The sequence below is a fragment of the Theropithecus gelada genome, chromosome 17 (genome assembly GCF_003255815.1).
Source record: "Theropithecus gelada isolate Dixy chromosome 17, Tgel_1.0, whole genome shotgun sequence".
Classification (NCBI taxonomy): domain Eukaryota; kingdom Metazoa; phylum Chordata; class Mammalia; order Primates; family Cercopithecidae; genus Theropithecus; species Theropithecus gelada.
Genome location: NC_037685.1, coordinates 58,844,373 through 58,863,203, shown reverse-complemented (window position 1 = coordinate 58,863,203; position 18,831 = coordinate 58,844,373).

Below are 18,831 nucleotides of genomic sequence, written 5' to 3'. Positions count from 1 at the left end.
CCACAGGCGACATGCACCTCAAGAAAAGGGATGTTTTCCTAGAGCTACCAAGTCACCACGTGGGCTCGAGGCAGCCCTGCCCCCAGTGCTGAGGCCCTGGAGGCTGAGTCAGTCCCAGAACCTCCAAGTGACATGGCCCTGGAGAGGTCCTAGGGGCTGAGAGGGAGGCACCACCACAGGCTCCTTCCCCCAGAACCAGCAAAGGTCTCTGAGGACAGCCCCTCAGTCCCAGAGGGAACGTCTGTTTGAAAACCGCATTTTTGCCTTGGTGTGCACCATGGTCTTAGTACCAAGTAACTCAAGTCGGGAAGCATCAACGATTTTGACACTGTTTTCCAGATAGAGAAAGTCTGAACTGAACACCAGTCAAACGGTGTTAGGGAAAATGGATAGGGCCAACTGCAAAAGGTTAGTGGCTTAGAAAGGAATAGAGTGACTTCTGTGAAGGCACTGGTTCCTTTTGGGTGTATTGGGCTCAAAGCCATAATATTAGAGCCCTAAGATCCCCTCTTGGTGGCTACCTAGCTGGCCGGAGACAGTCCAGAGGCAACCGGTCCAGCTGCTCCTTTCTGCTATCCCCTGGAAAGTGTAGCAGGCCATTTCCTGTGAGGTCCTCTGGAAAACCGTCTCTTCCCAAGAGGAACCCACACAGGTGGCTAGAAGCAGGTGAGTGGGGTGGCTCGGGGTCGGGGTGGCCCAGCACCCTTTCCTGTGGAAGGGCATCAAAGCCCCCGAGCCCTGCCCTTGGCCGGGGCAGCAGGCCGTCAGGAGGGAGCCTGCTCAGGCCCCACGCTCCCCGCTACTCATGGTCAGGTCCGTGTTGTAGAACTCCACGAAGGGACTTTTATGACCCATAGAATTGTTTCCGAAACATTATCAGCTCTGATTATTGGCTACAAATTTTCATCTGAAATCGGAGAGTCATAGGCTTTTACAGTGCAGTAAAATGCATATTAGCTGGTTCTGGAGTTGTCTCACCTCCCATTTACTTCACCGTTTTATCAATATTGCCATAATTTGACACTTGCCAATAGAGGAAGATTGTAAAGTGTCCATAGATCCTGTAAACCGTACTAAATAGAGATTAGGATTACTACTAAGTTTAAACTCTAGTAAAAGATAATTAAGTTGATGGATGTGGCTGTAAATCTCCCTTTTATCAAGTGCTTGCTCTCGCAGGAGCAGCGAGCAGCGTCTGGCCTTATTACCTTACAGCATCATTAATGCCCCGCAGTATCTGAGCCTTCAGTGGATGCTGAGTGAGGAGACAATGAGATGTGCCACTGGGCCAAAGAAATCTGTGCGGGAGGCCCCCCTCCCTTCCCTTCTCCTTACGGCAGGGCACAGTCAGGTGGGGGTCCGCATGCTGGGACCGCCTGGTGCCCGGGGGCGGGAACAGGGACAGGTAGCCCCGGGGCCACATTCCCAGCCCATCACCCGTTCTAGTCCCCAGATCTCTCTAGAGTCGGGGCCCTGGGCATCTAAAGCCTGCTGTTTTGGGTGCTCTGGAAACCAACCCTTTTTTCTAGATGTCCTGGTAGGGCCTCGACTTTCTGCAGACAGTCTCACCTGTTGCCCAATCATGCTGCTTCTGGAGAAAGTAAAACTGCCAAACCACGGTTCAGCAGAGGCACCTCAAGCACTGACACGTTCCTAAAAGATGACTGTAGTCGGTGCCACACTGCAAGGGGGGACTCTGGGTGGTAGCCTGTATCTGAGCAGCTCCATCCCAGCAACGAGACTCGCTTCACACACAGGGATCTGCGGGGACCTTGTCCGCCTACGACCAAGGTGAGAGTTGGCACAAGGGCTGAGCAGAGAGGGTTGTCCCTTGGATGGTGCGGCCGTGGGGGCACCTCCTCTCTGAGGACGCACCTCTGGGGTTGCTGTGCTAAGGAATAGCCAGTGCGGTGCCCTTGTCCCTACCCCACTCTTCCCACATGTCCACAGCTGATCCGAGCCTCTGTCAATGGCAAAACCAAAGAGAGCCAAGGTGGGCTGCCTTAGGCCTGGAATGGACTCCTGGTGAGGGGCAGAGCTCCAGAACATTGAGTCCACGTGTTTGCCAAAAACCGGCTCATTCTCCATCTGACCCCTTCTCTCCAGGGCCACGGGGAAGCACAGACATTCCGCGTGTTGCCAACCCATTTCCCCTGCATGTCGGTGCTGACAACCAGATCCCAGGACCCAGGGCAGGGAGGAGACGGTAGCAGCTGGGGTGTCGTGGGCTGGTTCAGGACTGGCCTGTGCCACTGGGACTCTAGGTCCTAACTCAGTGTCAGCTGGAGGCTTCTTTGGGCTCTAGTCTTTCCAGACACCCTGAAGGCCCCAACTGACTTCAAGAAGGGGTTTACTTGGATAACATCAACCTCTTTTGAATTCTGGTGGACCAGCAACCCATTATTTATGGGATGGAGGGCCTGGGAGCCAACGGCCTCCTGAACACCAGCTCGTGACCTTGGCTGTGATCTTGTACGGGGCCTCTGGGTAACAGGGCTCAGGGCCTTTGGGCTGGTCAAGTTCTCAGGCCATTGGGTGAGCCATGCTCTTTGGCTGGCCTTGACTATAGAAACTGGAACTTGGAGAACAAGGAAATAGCTGTACAGCAGAGTCATCTGGGAGAGACTGGGTTTAGCTACAGCAGATAAACACGCTTTTTTTCTTCTTTTTATTGCCCAAAGCTAAGCGATATGTACCTTGGTTGGAATTAGCAGGCTGAAAGTTCAAGAGATAAGCAGCTTCTCTTGGCGTGAGTGATCAGATTCATGGGGGCTTATACAAGAGGCCCTGCCTTGGGCCTTGTCACCTTTGGAACATTTAGACCGCTGGGCTGGCATGGGGCCGGTCGCCCCTGCCTGTTTCACAATCCCTAGCAACAGGGTGCATGAGCAGGAGCTGGCCCAGCCTGTCACCTGGGCTTCACCTCTGTGTGCAGTCGTGCTGTGGTCTTTATTCCTGATTCGAGACCTGCAGGGCCACTAGAGGCAAAGATGGCAAAGATTTAGGGTCCTGGGCCAGGCCTTCCTGGAACCCACAGCCTGGCGGCAGAAAATCCCAGGTGGAGCTGCGCCTCAGCCTCTCTGCACCTCGCGATGGGAGAAAAGTAGCCTCTGCTGAAACCAAGTTATTTGAACATTTGCAGCTGGGTGGTGTGCTTGTTTAAAGTGTGTTTTGGCTGAGCGTGGTGGCTCACGTCGGTAATCCCAGCACTTTGGGAGGATGAGGCGGGCGGACCATGAGGTCGAGAGATCGAGACCATCCTGGTCAACATGGTGAAACTTCGTCTCTACTAAAAACACAAAAATTAGCTGGGCGTGGTGGCACATGTCTGTAGTCCTAGCTACTCGGGAGGCTGAAGCCAAAGAATCACTTGAACCCGGGAGGCGGAGGTTGCAGTGAGCCAAGGTCGCGTCACTGCACTCCAGCCTGGCAACAGAGCAAGACTCTATCTCAACAACAACAACAACAACAACAAAGTGTGTTTCCTGGAGCCCTTCCCCAGGCCTCCCCAGACAGGGAGTGTGCAGCAGCGTTCATGTGCTCAGATTGGGGGACTGCTGGCTGAGCCCCTGATACCTGACCCTGTGTGTGAAAACCAAGAGCCTTGAGTCTCAAATGTGAAAAGTCACGCTTTCTCTGGTTCAGTGTCTCCTTACTCCCTACCTCATTCTAGAAGTGCTTATTAAACACCTGGGTGCTAAGCTTCCTCCCGGGCTCCCAGGACGGAACTGAATAATGTACCAAGTACTAAAGTCCTTGCCCTCCTGGGATGCCAGAAGGTGGAGGACACAGGCAGGTGGGCCCTGTGTGCTGAACAGAGGGACACAGGTGACCCAGAGCCTTCTTGGGGCTGGACAGAAGCTCTAACTTAGCCTCGGGCCCTCCCCTCCAGTGGTGGGGTGTGTGCGTGTGGGTGCTGTGGGGTGGGGTCAGGCCAGCGTGTACTCACAGATCCACTGCCCTGGCTCCCAGACCCCGTAACACTTCTGAGCTCCTGGCTTCCTGCCCTGGTGAGTTCTCATTTCAGAACATTCTGCCCATGAAGGACTTAGCATCTGACGAAACATGTTTTTCTTTCTTTTTTTTTTTTTTTTTTTTTTTTGAGACGGAGTCTCACTGTGTCTCCCAGGCTGGAGTGCAGTGGCGCGATCTCGGCTCACTCTTTCACTTGCAGGATATTTTTTTGAATCAATGAATATATGGCATATTTGCTAACGGGTTCCTTAAAAGTGTCAGCTTTGATCTTTTTCCAGGTGGGAGGAGGGGAGAAAGAAAGAGCAAAGAAAAAAAGAAAGCAAAGGAAAACAACAACAACAAATAAAACCTCGGGTGCTCTAACCCAAGTAAAACCTAAACACGAGAGGGCTGAGGCTGACTGTAAAATGCTCTCAATCGCTTAAGCTAATAAACCCAACTATCTTGAAGAGTAAACACCATATTGTTTTGCCAACTATTAGATTTTTACTACTCTCCAATAAAGCGAGCACTTTATTCCTTTCAAATAATATTCCATTCATTGTTTCCTAAAGATTAGCAATTGAAAGAGATGTCAACAATTTTCACTATTTAAATGAAGTATAATAGGCTTTTATAGCACAGTATAAAGATATCGAAGGGAAAGGCTGCAATCAGAGCAGCTCGATGTTCCTTTTATCTATCAATACAGCCCCAATTTGACACTTGGGAGCAGAGGAAGCTTGTAAAGGGCCCACGGACCCCATAAAGCTGGTAACACTTGGATTAGTCTGACAGCTCACTTTCTACACAGTAAAGTGATCATTTAATTAACTAATGGGGTTGTAAGCACGAAGGTTTATCTAATTAGCTGTCTTTCCCTTTGCCTCCTGGTAATTCTAGCTCTCGGTGTTTACATATTAACGGTAGCCTGGGCTGGGACCTGCCTGGGAGAAGAGTATTTTGCACAGGCCTCCCCGGGTCTCTGATTCGGCTTCTGTTAGAGGTGCTTCTGCGAGTTGTGACATCATTGTTCCCAGAGAAAAACAGGACAGCTTCTATACCAGATAGTTTCACAGAGGCTGCAAACATCTGCTCCTCGGGGGCTTTCTATATTGTCTGTGCACACTTGTTTTTTTTTTCTTTTTGAGACAGAGTCTTGCTCTGTTGCCCAGGCTGGAGTGCAGTGGCATGATCTCAGCTCACTGCAACCTCCACCTCCTGGGTTCAAGTGATTCTCCTGCCTCAGCCTCCCAAGTAGCTGGGATTACAGGTGCCCGCCACTACACCCACCTAATTTTTGTATTTTTAGTGGAGATGGGGTTTCACCATGTTAGTCAGGCTGGTCTCGAACTCCTGACCTTGTGATCTGCCCGCCTTGGCCTCCTAAAGTGCTGGGATTACAGGCGTGAACCACCGCGCCTGGCCTGTCCGTGCACATTTTAATCACATCGATTTAACAATGACCAGTGGTGCATGTGTGCAAGCGTGAGAGTGTGTGTGCCTGTGTGCTGGTGCATCTGGTAGAGATCTTTCCCTCTGCACAGTGGCTTCACCTCTACTGTGGACAATCGCCGTCCCAAATCCACCACCATCACACACAGACTTTGCCACCCCGCCCCCCACAGTACAAAATAATGAAAATATTTGTTTCTTTTTTGAGATGGAGTCTCACTGTCACTCAGGCTGGAGTGCAGTGGCATGATCACAGCTCACAGTAGCCTCACCCCGTGGGCTCAATGATCCTCCCAACTCAGCCTCCCAAGAATCTGGGAGTACAGGCGTGTGCCATTGGGCCTGGTTGATACTTTTGATAGAGTGTGCCTTTCTACCTGCCCTTGACTAGACATGGATCTAGGCAGTCCTGTGTGTAGGAATTCTTAATCCTGGCTTCCAGCATGAAGGGCCTGGATTCCTTACACAGCCCTGGATTCCTTGGGGCCTTCCTCAGGGGAAATCGAAATTGCAGCTGAGAAAGGTCACCCTGACTGCAGAGCCTGCCTTCTTTCTACAGGGCCCCAGGGGCCATTGAGCCTGGAGGGGCCAGTGTGTGACTCCAGGGCCTAGAGACACTGGAGGGGCCACCCTGAGCTTCCAGAGGGTAAGGGCGAGGGGTGTCGTCCGCTCTGACAACAGCGCCAGAGGGAACAAAAGCTCTCGATGGAAGCCTCACCCCGTAGACCTAACTGCTAGTTTTCATCCGGAGGACAGCAGTGGGGTGGACGCAGGCCTGGTGAAGGGCACATTCCAGAGGTCAGTCCTAATGGAAGCTCTCAGCACCTTTTGGTTCAAGCCACTACCCAAGTGTGAATTTTGGTGACTCCTGTACTCACCCGGAGTGGCCCTCAGCCACCTGGATCTGAACTGCTGAGCAGCGGGGCGACCAGAGGCTTCGAGAGGAGCGGGCTCAGCAGAGGGTGGGGAGGAGCGTCTTGGGCTGGTGGGCTTGTGCTACCCTTCCCCAGATACCCTCCTCCCCTCTGCCTCATTCTGGGACTGACCATCTCATCTGAGGACTTTTCAATGCTCCCCCAAAACATGATTTTGAAAATTTATAAAAGTAACTTACTTTTTAAAAATCGTGGTAAAATATACATCACATAAACTTTACCAATTTTAACCATTTTATGTGCATCAGTGACATTCAGTACATTCGCACCATCACCACTATCTACAGACCTCTTTCATCTTGCAAAACTGAAACTGCCCTCGTTAAACAACTCCCCACTCTTTCCCCCAGTCCCTGGCAACGCCATTCTACTTTCTGTCTCTACAAATTTGGCTACTGTAAATACCTCATATGAGTAGAATCATACAGCTTATTTTGCACTAGCTTATTTAATTTAGCATGATGTCCTCAAGGTTCACCCATGTTGTAGGATGTGTCAGAATTTCCTTCCTTTTTAAGGCTGAATCATGTTCTATTGTATGTATGAACCATATCATGCTTATCCATTTTTCTATTGAAACCATCAAAATGCAATCTTTGCTTTCATTCTTGAATAGTTTTCCCATCACATTTTTGGTAAGATTTAATAAAGAAGGGCTGTTTAATCTTGAATATAATTCCTTCTCATTTAACTAATACCTTAATAGTTATTTTATAATAATTGATTCATGGCCAGGTGTGGTAGAGCACACCTGTAATCCCAGCACTTTGAGAGGCCGAGGCGGGTGGATCACCTGAGGTCAGGAGTTCGAGACCAGCCTGGCCAACATGGTGAAACGCTGTCTCTACTAAATACAAAAAATTAGCTGGGCATGGTGGCACATGCTTATTATCACAGCTACTTGGGAGGCTGAGGCAGGAGAGTTGCTTGAATCCGGGAGGTGGAGGTTACAGTGAGCCGAGCTCGTGCCATTGCACTCCAGCCTGGGCAACAAGAGCGAAACTCCGTCTCAAAAAAAAAAAAAAAAAAAGATTCAAATACAACTCAAACCTACTGTTTTCAGAGGGGCAGGAAACTAGAATCACTTCATTTACACCTCTTGTGAAGAGGAGCTGAGGACAGGGACGGGTGTTAAGAATTTGAGTAGGACAACACTGTCATCTTGTGGCTATTTGTACCAATAGCAACTTAATCCTAAAACTAGGATTAAGAATTTCTGTACACAGGGCTACACAGGGATCCATTTCTGGTCAATGGCAGGTAAAAAGTCACGCTCTATCAAAAGTCCTTTATACTACTGTGGGGCTAGAGTCAGAATTGACTTGAAGTGACAGAGGCCATGGCAGATACAGTCCTTGTTCCCTTTGCCTGTCCCAGACCCTGCTGCTCAGAGGAAGTTGTGGCAGGGGACATTGGCAGGAGGGTTAATTACTGTTCATCCTACCCACGGACACAGTGAAGACACATCTAAGTCTAGAGTGCATTCTCCAATCGTCTTTAGTTTAAGAAGGTCTTTTGGGCAGGAATCTCTCTCCTTTCTTTCTTCCTCCCTTTCTTTCCTTCCTTCCTTTTCTCCTCCTCTTCCTGCTTTCTCTTCTTCATAACTGCTTCATTGAGATATAATTCATATGCCATTGAATTCACCCATTTAGAGTGTACAATTGAGTGGGTTTTAGCTCTTACATTCACAGAGTTGTGCAACCATCATCACAATTTTAGAACACCCTCATCTCATCTCATTTACCCTTTGCCATGTAATGCAACATATTAATAGGATCCAGGGATTCTGTTGTGGACATCTTTGGGAGCCAATTATTTTGTGTACCACAGTAAACCGTTTCCTATGTTCATTTGTCTCAGAAAACATAGTATGTCACAGCAGAAAAACAGAAAAATAGGACATGTTTCCTGAACTTGAGTTTCAAGGCCCTACCCAGTCTTTGATAGAGGATTCCTGTACTTTGACAACACAATAAATTCTGGAGTCCATAAGGGGCCAGGGGAAGGCAGAGGTCAAGGTCCTATATTGTAAAGGGAGTTCTGGTGGGAATTCTCTGGTGACACAGCAGACAAAAGACATTTCCAAATGGGCATTTGATATTCAGTATGGAATGATTTCCATCGCTGTGATACAAGTCCTTCTGTGGTCCCTTTCTACCCCAAACCCAGATGCTTCGTGAGAGGAGTTTTTGCAGGAGTTGAGGGGAAGCTTAGATTCCCATCTAGGTTAATGTGATCTGTGACAGACCGTGGAAGCTGAAGCCTTGGGTGAAGAAGTGGCCCTAAGAACTAGGGTGCCTAGGAGCTCGCAGACATCCCCAGGAGGGCTCTGGACATCCACACAATATGGAATTGGGGGTCTGAGCCCATCTCATCTCGGTCTAGTGTCAAGAAGGCTTTGCCTGTCATTTGGGTCACACAGGTTAGCCCCATGTTGTGGGCTCTTGAAAAATCAAGGCTCAGAATTTTAAAGTTTGTCCCATATACTGGGGAAAAGTTCTGCAAGTTCTGCAGAGAAGTGATAAGACGAACTCAGTATTTCTGTAGGGGAGGAGTTGGGCATTGGGTAATTGGCCAGGAGACTAGCAAATCACTGTTCTCTGACCACTTTCTGTGAGGGGCTGTCTGAGCGTTGTCTTACGATTTAGAATGGGATCTACTTGGTAACGGCAGCAGAATAATTTGAACTGTGAGATGCTGACTTGACTGTGTTTCCTACTAGGCCATTAACTTCTTGAGGACAGGGATTATGTGTTATTCACTTTTTAATTCCTGTGCTCAGGCCAGGGCCTGGAACACAAGTGTTCAGCAAATGTTTCCTGTCTGAATACATGTGTTACTAAGAGCAATGCCAACTACTATTAGAAATAACCCCCCAAATGCCATGGTTCAAAAGTGATAAAAATTTCTTCCTCTTTTTTTTTTTTTTTTTTTTTGAGATGAAGTGTTGCTCTGTCACCCGGGTAGGCTGGAGGGCAGTAACAAGATTATAGCTTGCTGCAGACTTGAACTCTTGGGTTCAAGCGATCCTCCTGCCTCAGCCTTCTGAGCAGCTGGGACTATAGGCATGCATCCCCATTCCTGGCTAATTTATATTTTTTATTTTTGGGATAGAATCTCACTCTGTTACCCCAGGCTGGAGTGCAGTGGCATGATCTTGGCTCACTGCAACCTCTGCCTCCCAGGTTCAAGCGATTCTTGTGCTTCAGCCTCCCAAGTAGCAGGAACTACAGGCTCAAGTCACCATGCCCAGCTAATTTTTGTATTTTTAGTAGAGATGGGGTTTTGCCATGTTGGCCAGACTGGTATCCAATACCTGGCTCAAGTGAGCCGCCTGTCTTGGGCTCCTAAAGTGCTTGGATTACAGGCATGAGTCACCCCGGCCGGCCTTTGTTTTTTTTTTTTTTTTTTTTTTTTTTTAAGTTTTGTAGAGATGGGGTCTTTCTCTGTTGACCAGGCTCGTCTCGAACTCCTGACCTCAAGCAATCCTTCAGCCTCAGTCTGCAAAAGTGCTGGGATTGCAGGTGTGAGACACTGCATCTGGCTGGAAGTTTGGAAGTTTATTTCTGACTTTTGAGGTCCAAAATTGCTGCAGGATATTTCTGACCCAGTTCTTCCCCCTTTCATACTTGCAGTTCTCAAGAATAACTGTAGAATATGCCTAGAATACAACATCCTGAGATGGGCTGCCCAAAACAGCCTGATCCTTGTTCCTGTTCCTCCTAGAAAATGTAACATCTTGAGTTAGAGAGGAAATGCCTGGGGCAGCCAAGGCTTTGATTCTGTCTCCCCTGGAAACAGGATGCCCCTCAAGGTTTTAGCCCAGTGGGTCTGTGCCCCTGAGCTCTTTAACCCAGGGCAGGCTGCCTTTTGGGGGTCCCTCAGCTGTGATGCAAGTAAGACATGCACAGTTGAGAATCCATCCACCTTGGACAGCTTTCTTGAGCCTTGGAAGCCTGATATGGTTTGGCTCTGTGTCCCCACCCAAATCTCATGTTGAATTGTAATTCCCAATGTTGGGGGAGGGTCCTGGTGGGAGGTGATTGTTTCCTGGGAGTGGATTTCCCCCTTGCTGTTCTTGTGATAGTGAGTGAGGTCTCACGAATTCTAATGATTTAAAAGTGTGTGACTATATACCCAATAATGGGATTGCTGGGTCAAATGGTACCCAGAGGACTATAAATCATTCTACTATAAAGACACGTGCACACATATGCTTACTGTAGCACTATATACAATAGCAAAGACATGGAACCAACCCAAATGCCCATCAATGATAGACTAGATAAAGAAAATGTGGTACATATACACCATGGAATACTATGCAGACATAAAAAGGAATTAGTTCATGTCCTTTGCAGGGACATAGATGAAGCTGGAAGCCATCATTTTCAGCAAACTAACACTGGAACAGAAAACCAAACACCATATATTCCCACTCATAAGTGGGAGTTGAACAGTGAGAACACACAGACACAGGGAGAGGAACAAAACACACCAGGGCCAGTTGGGGGGTGGGGGGCAAGGGGAGGGATAGCATTAGGACAAATAGCTAATGCATGCGGGGCTTAAAACCTAGACAATGGGTTGATAGATGCAGCAAACCACCATGGCACACGTATACCTGTGCAACAAACCTACACATTCTGCACTTGTATCCTGGAATCTAAAGTTAAAAAAAAGTGTGTGGCACTTCCCTCTTCCCTCTCTCTCTCTCTCCTGAGGCCTCCCCAGCCGTGCCTCCTCTACAGCAGAACTTTGAGTCAATTAAACCTCTTTTCTTTGTAAATTGCCCAGTCTCAGGTAGTTCTTCATAGCAGTGTGAGGATGGACTAATTAATATAAGGTCTGGTTCACAATGAATCCTATGCTCTTTTGTCCCTTGCTGCCTGTCTGCACGTCATAAATCTGCTTCACGTACCTTGTTGCATATGTGTGTGTTCTGGCTCACTGGACTTAGACAAGGTGGTAACCAGTACATGATGAACCTACTTTACAACTGGTTTCCAGATCAGAGAAGGATTCTCTTCCACCTAGTGATTCAGGGTCCCAGGATCATTAATCTAGTGGCTTCCCCATCTTCTGCACATCATTTTCATGCTCGTTTTTATGATCTGGCAGAAGGGGAAAGAGCACAGAGACCCACAGGCAGGAAGGTTTCATGGGCCAGGCTGGAACCCAGTCACATGACCACCCTAACCACTGGAGGCTGGGAAACATAATCCAATTGTGTGCCCAAGAAGAGAAGGGTTTAGTGGACAACATTTGCTTCCATGGAACAATAGGGAACAACGGAATGAACAAAAGCCCAGCACTGACTGTTACTGTTCACAGAGCAAGTGAGTTTATTACCTAAGGTGACTCTATGTCAGTTTAGAATATGAAGCTATTTTCACATGAACTTATATGAAAAAACAATGGCACTCGTCAGTGGCCTGTCATCTCTCAACAGTGGCCCATTATTGGCAGAGGCTGCAGCAGTGGAATAAAGCAGAAACTGCCTTCTAAATCATAAGACTCCACACTCAAACAGCTCAGAGGCCAATCAGCATCCTCCTCAGAGAGAGCAAGAAGTTTGCAGAGTGGGCAGGCTTGGACCCTGTGGTGGTGTGGGGGGAGCTGCTTGTGTTGGGGCCTATTCAGATGAGAGATCACTGAGTGGCCTTGTGTGTGATACTGCAGGTCCTGAGTCCACTGAAAGCTTTGGCCATTTTTTTTTGACTCCTAGTGGGGTGGGAGCTGGTGGGAGAAGCTTCTCCTAAAGGAGACCCAGTGGGACCTGGTGAGGCAGGAGTAGAACCTGAAAGAGCCCCAGTGAAAAGTAGTCTTGGTTGCTAAGTGTTTTAGTCCATTTTTGTTGCTATAAAGGAATACTTGAGGCTGGATAATTTATAAAGAAAAGGGGTTTATTTGGCTCACAGTTCTGCAGGCTGTACAAGAAGCATGGCGCCAGTATCTGCTTCTGGTGAGGAACTCAGGATGCCTCCACTTACAGTGGAAGGGAAGAACTGGGGTGTGCAGAGATCACATGGTGAGAGAGGAAGCCAGAGAGAGAAAGAGAGAGAGAGAGCAGGGACATGTCAGGCTCTCTTAAAAACCAGCTCTCATGGGAGTTAATAGAGCAAGAACTCACTTAGCACTGTGAGGACAGCACCAAGACATTCACGAGGGATCTGCCTCTGTGACCCAAATACTTCCCATGAGGCCTCACCTCCAACATTGGAGAACAAATTTCAACATGAGATTTGGAGAGATAAACATCCAAACTATAGCATTCTGCCCTTGGCACCTCAAATCTCATGTCCTTCTCACATGCACAATGCCATCATTTCTTCCCAATATTCCCCAAAGTCTTAGTTCATTTCAGCATTAACTCAAAAGTCAAAGTTCAAAGCCTCCTCTGAGACTCAAGACAAGTCCCTTACAACTGTGAGCCTATTAAATTAAAATCAAGTTATTGACTTCCAAGACACAATAGTGGTGCAGGCGTTGGATAGACACTCCTATTCCAAAATGGAGAAATCAGCCAAAAGAAAAGGGGAATAGGCCCCAGGCAAGTCTGAAACCCAGCAGGGCAGACATTCAACTTTAAAGCTTAAAAATAATCTCCTTTGACGCCATGCCCCTGGGCACAGTGGTGTGAGGAGTGGGCTCCCAAGGCCTTGCGTGGCCTAGTCCGCTTGCTTTTCTGGGCACATCCCCTGTGGCTGCTCTCACGGGTTGCAGTTGAGTGCCTTTAGCATTTCCAGGTAGGGCCTCAAGTTACTTCTGACAATGGTAGATTGGCAGCCCCATTCCCACAGTTCCACTAGGCAGTGTCCCAGTGGGGGCTCTGTGTGGGGGCTCCAACTGCCCCCACATTTTCCCTAAGCACTGCCCTAGTAGAGTCTCTCTGTGGGGCCCCCTCCCTACGATAGGCTTCTGTTTGTGTACCCAGGCTTTCAGACATATCCTCTGAAATCTAGGTAGAAGCCACCAAGCCTCCACCATTTGTGCATCCTGTGAATTTGCAGACTAACGCCAATGGAAGCTTCCAAGGCTTACAGCTTGTGCCCTTCAGAGTGGTGGCCAGAACATAACCTGAGGTTGTTTGAGCCACAGTGGGAACCAGAGTGGCCTGGATATGAAGAGCAGTATTAGTAACTCAAGGCAGCACAGGACAGTAGCACCCTGGGCCTGTCCCCCAAAATAATTCTGCCATCTCAGCTCACTGCAGCCTCTGCTTCCCGGGTTCAAGTAATTCTCCTGCCTCAGCCTCCTGAGTAGCTGGGACTACAGACGTGTGCCAACCCGCCCAGCTAAGTTTTTGCATTTTTAGTAGAGGCAGTGTTTCACCATATTAACCAGGATGGTCTCAATCTCCTGACCTAGTGATCTGCCCGCCTCAGTCTCCCAAAGTGCTGGGATTACAGGCGTGAGCCACTGCGCTCAACCAATTTTTTACTTTTTTTGAGACAAGGTCTCATTCTGTCACCCATGCTGGAGTGCAGTGGACAATCTTGGCTCACTGCAGCCTCTGTCTCCCAGGCTTAAGTAATCAATCCTACCACCTCAGCCTTCCAACTAGCTTGGACTACAGGCACTTGCCACCACATTCAGCTATTTTTTTTTTTTTTTTGGTAGAAATGGGGTTTTGCCATGTTGCCCAGGCTGGTCTTGCACTCCTGGGCTCAAGGGATCTGTCCACTTTGGAGTGTGGCCTTTACTATTTGTATTTCTATAAGCATTTTGGTCATAATGACTTAATTAATCTCTAAGAAGTTACAAACTTTCCTCTGTCTTCCTGTCTCCTGAGCCCTCCAAACTCTTCCAACCTCTGCCCATTACCCAGTTCCAAAACCACTTCTACATTTTCAGGTGTCTTTATAGCAACACCCCACTCCTGGTACTAATTTTCTCTCTTAGTCTGTTTGTGTTGCTCTAAAGGAATACCTGAGACTGATCATTTATAAAGAAAAGAGGTTTATTTGGCATATGGTTCTGCAGCCTGTACAAGAAACATGGCGCAAGCATCTGCTTCAATGTGAGGGCCTCAGGCTGCTTCTACTCATGGCAGAAGGTGAAGGAGAGCTGCGTGTACAAATATCACATAGAGACAGAGGCAGCAAGAGGAAGCAGGGAGGTGCCAGGCTCTTTTTAACAAGCAGCTCTTGTGGGAGCAAATAGAGTGAGAACTGACTCATTACCAAGAGAACGGCACTAAGCCATGTATGAGAGATCCACCCTCATGACCCAAACACCTCCCACCAGGCCCTACTTTCAACACTGGGGATCAAATGTCAACATGAAGTTTGGAGGGTCAAATATTCAAACGACAGCACTAAGCCATGGTCCCTCCCGGAAGTGGAGGCAGAAATGGCTGTGACTGGAGCCTCAGCAGCTCTGACACCCTCATGCACCCTTGCACGCCAAATCCACACTGGCTCCTGCATATATACGGCCTCCAGCCTGTATTCTAGCTTTATGTGACCATCTAAGAGGTCAAGTTACTGTGCTCAGAGAGACCAACACCACAGTGGGGAATAAGTGAATTGACTTTCAAACTTTGCTCCAGGCTGGCACACATGAGTGTCTCTAGCCTGTTCAGTACTGGTCCTGTGCCAATCTCAAGCCTATGCTGGCCGCTGACCCCAGGGTCTCTTGCTTCAGCAAAACTCTTACCTCTGTCTGCTTCCGTGCCCCTGACTTGGCCGCCTCCCTTGGGCTTCAGGGAAATACCTGCCCCGTTTTGTAATGCGAGGTTCCTGGAGGAACACGTAAAGGAAGTCAGCAGGTTCATGCTGAGTACCAAGTGTTAGCAGCCTTTCAATGCCAAGGGTACCCTCCTGCCCCCCAACATCTGCACTCTGTTAAGTTCACATAGTCCACAGGAGAATCGTGGCTGCCTGAGCTTTGTTTTACATGTGATGCCCTGGCTTTATCAGCGTTTACGCCAAAGAAGGTGTCTTAGTCCATTTGGGCTACGGCAAAAATGCCGTGGACCAGGTGGCCTCAACAACGAGCGTTTATTCCTCACAGTTCTGGAGGCTGGAAGTCCAAGATCAAGGTACCAGCAGACTCGGCGTCTGGGGAGAACCTGTTTTCTGGCTCACAGATGCTGCCTTCTCGCTGTGTCCTCACAGGGTGGGAGGGCTGCGGGAGCTCTTTGGGGTCTCCTTTATGTGGGTACTAGTCTCATTCACGAGGGCTCCACGTTCATGACCTAGTCACCTCCCAAAGGCTGCACCTTCCAATCACCAACACACTGAGTTTAGGCTCTGATGTATGAATTTGTGGGGGCACAAACATTCAGTCTAGAGCAGAAGCAGATATTTTACAATTTGTAAGCCCACTTAGGTACAGAGGCCTGCATGGTCTCACAGCCAATACTGACTTCCCAGGGCTCGTTCCTCCAGGTGGAACATGGACTCCGACTGGGGGCCTGGCTTGGAGTGTGGCGTGTGCCATCACTACCACATCTTCAGAGAACGTAATTCCATTAGAAACCCCTGTTAGGTCCTGAAATGCCCACTGCCCCCTCAGCCATGCTGTGGCTATTCCCTGCAAGGTGGTGCTGCTCTGAACTGTTTTACTAGATGGTGATGGGCACGAGGCGGGCACCTACCTGCAGGACAATGGCTGTCATGTGCTATGTGTTCACCAGGTTTTAGACATTTATGTCGAATCTCTAAAACCCCCCCTTAAAGTGGATATCACCCTTGTTTTCATTTGTGGAAGAGGAACCTGAGGCTGGAATGTGGGGCCCACAGCATAGTGTGGTCTTGAGCCCCGGGCTGCGTGGCCCCCTCAAGACCACACAGCTCTGCTTTCCTCCGCTGGTGACTGAGTGAGGCCTGCTGTCACCTGCCCCAGCCTGCCAGGGAGTAGGCCCCCTTTTCCGCCAGCACTCCTAGGTCTGGGGTCACGTTAGCCTATGGCTCGGGGCTCTCAGGAGGGCTGGGGCCGCACATTTCTGGAAGGAAACATCCTGAGCTGGTGCTGGTCTCAGGAGCACTAACCCAGGCCGGCAGTTTGCTTCCTTCCCCCTGGTCTCCTAGGCACGGTATTTTTCTATTTGTTATGGGAGTTGTCACGTTGCAGCTGTACTTTGTTCGTGAGGAGGGGACTGATCTCTGTAGAGTTTTTCGTTTCTTGTCTTGCAGGCATTTATTCATCCACAGTTTGTTGCGATTCCCACAGTCCTCATGGTCCTGTCTTTCTGCCCACATCTCCTGTACAGCCCCTCTCACCATGGGACACAAGGGTGATGTTCCTTCAACAGCCAGGCCCCACAGAGTGGCTGACTGTCTGGGAGAACCCCAGTCTGTTAGGCCTCCAGGGACTCTGATAGCACTTGTCTTTTTTTGTGCAAATTTTAATGACATGATCCCTTTGGTCAGAACTGTTCAATAAAGGGGCCTCTTCCTCCAGGTCAAATGTTGACCCCTGCCAGGGGGCCTGGCTTGAAGTATGGCATATGCCAAATGTCAGGTCTGAGTCTCTGCTCAGCGGGTGACTTTGCAGTGCACAGACTGTGCAACTATATATGTCAACTCTGTAAGCCACTGCTGCTCCAGGCCCCTGACCTGGAAAAAGATTTGACATTTATACCCCTCAACAGTCATTGCCCTGTTGAGACCCCCAGGACCCATGGCTATAACAGGAGCTCCCTTGATTGCAGGACACCGCATATTAGAGTCTGATGCATCCTTGCTTCAATTATTTGACACGGGTCTCTGCAGCTGGCCACTGCTCGCCCCTGGCCTCATGCCTCTTTCCATGCCTGCTGAGACTGGGCCACTGCAACTTCCTGTTAGTTTATCTCTGAACGGGAACCTCTCTTTAAGGACAGAGGGAAGCTGGCTCTGCATATGAGGGCATCTCGTTCAACCGTTAACTCAGACTTGTCTTTTTTTTTTTTGACACAGTTTCACCCTGCCTCCCAGCCTGGAGTGCAATGGTGCAATCTCAGCTCACTGCAACCTCCACCTTCTGGGTTCAAGTGAGTCTCCTGCCTCAACCTCCTGAGTCGCTGGGACTACAGGCGCATGCCACCCTCTCAGGCTAATTTTTGTACTTTCTATAGTGATGGGGTTTCACCATGTTGGACAGGCTGGTCTCGAACTCCTGACCTCAAGTGATCCATCCGCCTTAGCCTCCCAAAGTGCTGGGATTGCAGGTGTGAGCCACTGCGCCCGGCCAAACTTGTCGTTTTGCAGCGTTGGCTGCAGGACATTGCTTGTGACACTGCCGTTGCTAATGCCTGCCAATTACTGAGTGTGCACTGTGAGCCCCACATGGTAATTAATTGAATCCTCCCACCAATCCTTTGGGGAAGGTATTGTCAACCTCTTTTTATACATAAGCAAACTGAGGTTCAGAAACCTTGGTTGCTTGCCCCAGGCCACCCGACCAGAATCCAGCCTCAGGAATCCTGATGTGGAAGGCCAGCTCCTGGCTGCTACACCCCAGCCACGGCATTGAGATCCGTCAACATGGAGCCTTTCAGGATGGACATTTTCTTTCTTCCGGGATTATTGTAATAGGAAATTTGAGGGTGAGAAGAAATGTCAGTTAAAAGAGGCACGATGATTGCCACAATGCCTTCCAGCCAGGGAGAGCTGGATTCAGGTGCCAGTCCTGCCACCTAAAGGCATGTGACTTAGGGCAAGTGACTTGCCCTCTCTCTACCTCAGTGTTTTCATCTGTAAAGTGGGGCTAATAATGTGCTGACCTGATATGGTGGTTGTGAGGAGTAAATGAGAAAATCCATATCAAGTGCTGAATACAGGGCGTGGCATACAGTGAAGAGTCAGTATTTGCTGCTGTTATTATTATTATTATATTTCCCATTGGCATTCCCTCATTGTCTCTTGCTCTAAACAGCCTGTGTGGGCATCCCGTGCCACCCTTTTTAGCAGGGATTATGGCCAACTTGCCAGTCTATGTAGGATAGATTCATTGCCCTGAGCTAATGAAAAAGATTCCAGAAAAGACCAGCATCTCCCATCACTATCACCTTTTCAAAGGATGTAATTTCAGCAGAAATCCCCATAAGGTCCCGAAGTGCCTACTGCCCACCCAGCCATGCTGTGGCTTTTGTCTGCAAGCTGTGCAGCTCTGAGCTGTTCTACAGAGTGGTGGTCAGCACAAGGCTGGCAGGGTACCCGCGGTTCTCGGGAAGGAGGCCCTCAAAACCACAAAGCTCCTTCCTCGACTCTGGAAAATGACATCATGGGCATTCCTCCATCATTACAAATGCATTTTCAACTTATGGCTCAGCCGCTAAGTAGGGAACGGTTACCACCGATCACCGCTAGAGGGCGCCCAAAGCCCGCCTCGTAGCCTCTTGGGAGGTGACTCAGGCTTCCAGATTTTGAGGAAAAGTAAATAGACTCCAGGATACAACCTTCCACACTAATCTATTATGCACACTTTAAAAGGCTGTAACTCTTTGATCTCAGTCTCACCCTTTAATTGTTAATATTCTGCCCTCAGTGAAAGGACT